We start from the raw sequence: 3,384 nt of genomic DNA, 5'->3' as shown, positions 1-3,384 counted from the left end.
CAAAGACCTAACTAAGCATTATCACTTGATGCTTATTTGTATCTCTCCTATTTTTAATGCATTTTTTCTTCTAAAACCTAAAATATTTTATGCACTAAGGGATTAAGAACCTCATATTGCAAATCTAATCACAAATGTCCTGAGGTAAGTCAGGGTTTTCCCTGTAGCTACTTCATAGTTGACTTCCCTGGCCCCAATGTCATAGCTTTCATTTTATATCATACCTCTTTCCTTTGCTAATGCTTTCCCTGTGCAGCGTCACCACAATGTGTTCCCAAAAGTTTGAAACAGAGTTAGCTAATTCTATGATAGCATGAGAAGACATTCAAAGTACATTAATATGTGAAATATTATGTGTTAATCAAAATTGTTAATTGCTTAAAGGGGGAAAAGACAAATAGGAATATAGGCTCATGTAACATTCTTGATTTCAAGATGTCTTGATGTAAATCTATAGCATGTGAATAGTAATTCTAGAATCAAGTTTTCCTGTGTGAATTTCTTCAGCCACTGTAGCATTACAGTCAATCAACATTTACTGCTACAACACTGAGGCTTTTTATCACCTCTGTTCAAATCCTGCCCATTTTCCAAAGGTAAACTATGTAGGTGACCCACATGTGAGCCAGTTCCCCCTCATCTGTCCTGTTCTCCAGTGATTTGTGTTCCCACGAATGAGGTCACTTACAAAAACACCCACATATTACACTTAAGGTGCTAGAGAAGATCAAAACCAAATGATGTCACTAAACTTCTCTGAGGACTTTTGAGAGTCGAAAAGAGACATCACATCCAAATTACATCAAACTATCCCAAACTGAACTGGAACAGTAGACCCGAATAGTCTGTCAGTTATATGTCACTTCCGACAGGATTGTAAATCAGACTAGAAACATTCTCCCAACTATGTAACTTTTGCATAAATGAGTGCTTAGCAATTTCCCTCATTTCTAAGTCATAACTTACTCATCTGCATGTCTTGGGATTAATCATTTTATTCTCATATTTGTTCTTTATCAATTGCACTGCTGAAGAATGTCCATATTTCATGAATGTTGTGACAGGAATTCTTTGTTGAAGCTTTAAAAAAACAAACAAGAATGAAACAAGCTAAGAGAATAACACTGTATTCCATTTTGTTCATTTAAAATATGTTACAAAACAGCTTTCCGTTTAAAAAATTTTGACAGTGTATATTAAATTTTTCAACTAACAGATGCACGTACATAAAATTATATGATTGAAATTCAGTGTCAGAGGCTTTAGTCATTTAATCTGGGCAAACTCACAGCATTGGTTTATAATATTGCCCTTGAAATATCTCTATTTACTAATGAGAGGCTAGGATATCTATGAAATGATAACACAGAAGTATTTGTGAATTTTTAAATATATTTTATGTGTTCTAAGAAGAAAATTACTGGATTACTTTTAAATGAAAAATACTTTTTTTAAAGAAATAAAGTCATCAATCTGTCAGCATATGTTATTTTACTATGGAAAGAAATCAGCTCTTATCCTAATGCTATTGTTCAGTGTTCTTCGATTTGAAATCTCAACTTATGTCTTTGGGTTCTTAACAATTACTCAGTGAAGGTGTATGAGGGCATCTGCAGGTAGAATTTATGAGGCTTGCTTCACATTTCCATCTGGGCTCTAAATTGACCTTAACAAGAGCAAGAGATGCATGATTTCAGCAAAGACATCCCAACAGGGAACTGATTCTCAATTTCGAAGTCTAGTTCAACAAGTTCCTCCAGCATCCTCCTCAAAGTTTCATTCAGGGATGTAAATCAGCTGCACAGGAAACACATTCAGCTTCAGCTATATTTCTTTCTTTTCATTTCAAAGCGTTATTGAACAAATGTATTGATGTGTTGATTTACATTCTGGAGTAATCTCCGTAGCATGGTGGACCACTCATGAGCTGTTAGACACTATCACCAGTTGGTAACCACACTTTATAAAATAGATGTCTAAGGGAAGATAATTTAAGGCATTGCCACTATTAAAGACATGGTTTTGAGATTTAACACTCATGGAAAACACGAGGCTTTAAAAAGAGGCAACTGACCATTTTTCTAATCAGTCTTAATTTCTTGTACATAAATAATTAGAAGATTCAAGGAAAATATTTTACTGCTCAGCAAAAAAAAGTGCTTGTAATAGAAGAAGAAAAAGTACATAAGGGACTAAGAGTTCAATGTTCACATTATTTATACTGCCTTTACTAGGAACAGGCACAAAGCAACAGTAAATGTTCATTTCCTCTTTGTTGTAGAGTGAGCCATTTCACGACCAGGATTCAAAGAGGGGTATCAGCCATTGTCCACTAAAAGATGGAGGACTTGAATTTATATTATCTTAGGACATGTTGTTTGAATGATGCCAATAAGTGAAAGGTATTTAAAAGGTATTGGTCTACATGTAGGATCAAATCTGTTGAGAATATATGTCTTTCAAGCTAGAGACCTGTTTTAATAGTCATAGGTCGGAAATGCAACTTTTCTACGCAGGGAAACAGACTTCACAAATCTTAGATTTAGTAAGATAACCAAAAGTGCCTCCTACAAGCCAAACTTCTCACACTTGCTTAAAAACAAACAAACTTAGAATTAAGTGCCACACAAATTCTTCCTATGCACTCTTTGCTTTAACCTTTGAGACAGGCTCTCACTAAGTTGCCTAGACTGACAGGGGACTGTGTAGCCCAGGTGGGCCTTGAACTTGTGATTCTCCCTCCTCAGGCTCCTGAGTGGCTGGGATTACAGGCCTATAGCACCAGCTTTCTCACCTTTTTAATATCCATAAATACCAGATGTACCTTGTTCATAAAAAGTAAGTTTGAGACCACCAGCAGTCAATTCCCTATAGAGGAGTACCTGGGCACCCAGGGTCAGATGCCTGTGTCTCAGCTCTGTCTTCTAAACTCCAACACTGAAGATGGACTTAGACAAGTCACTTTGTCTTTCTGTTCAGTTCATCAAGCTATAAAATAAAGATGACCATAGAATTGACTTTCAGAATAAGAACTATAAGCAATGGATAGGTACAGGGTGTAATCCCGCAAAAACAGTAAACACTTAAGGTAAATATCTATAATCATAGCATGGCCCAGGAAGCCTGGGTTTACACATGGACCAATTTAGTTACAATGCCAGATTCCTAGCAAAGATTATAAGATGTTACTACTTTTGTTTGCAGGAAAGGAAAGGGTTGTGTTAGTTTTGTTTTTTTGTTGTTGTTGTTTTGTTTGTTTGTTTGCTGCAGTCTCACCATGTAGCTCTGGCTGGCCTAGACTCTCTATATAGACCACATTGCCTTCAATTCACAAACATCTAACTTCCTCTGTCTCCCAATGCCACATGATTGTCTTTACAGATG

The sequence above is a fragment of the Cricetulus griseus genome (genome assembly GCF_003668045.3).
Source record: "Cricetulus griseus strain 17A/GY chromosome 1 unlocalized genomic scaffold, alternate assembly CriGri-PICRH-1.0 chr1_1, whole genome shotgun sequence".
NCBI classification, from domain to species: domain Eukaryota; kingdom Metazoa; phylum Chordata; class Mammalia; order Rodentia; family Cricetidae; genus Cricetulus; species Cricetulus griseus.
The sequence above is the reverse complement of the archived record's forward strand: the minus strand, read 5'-3'. Positions refer to the sequence as shown.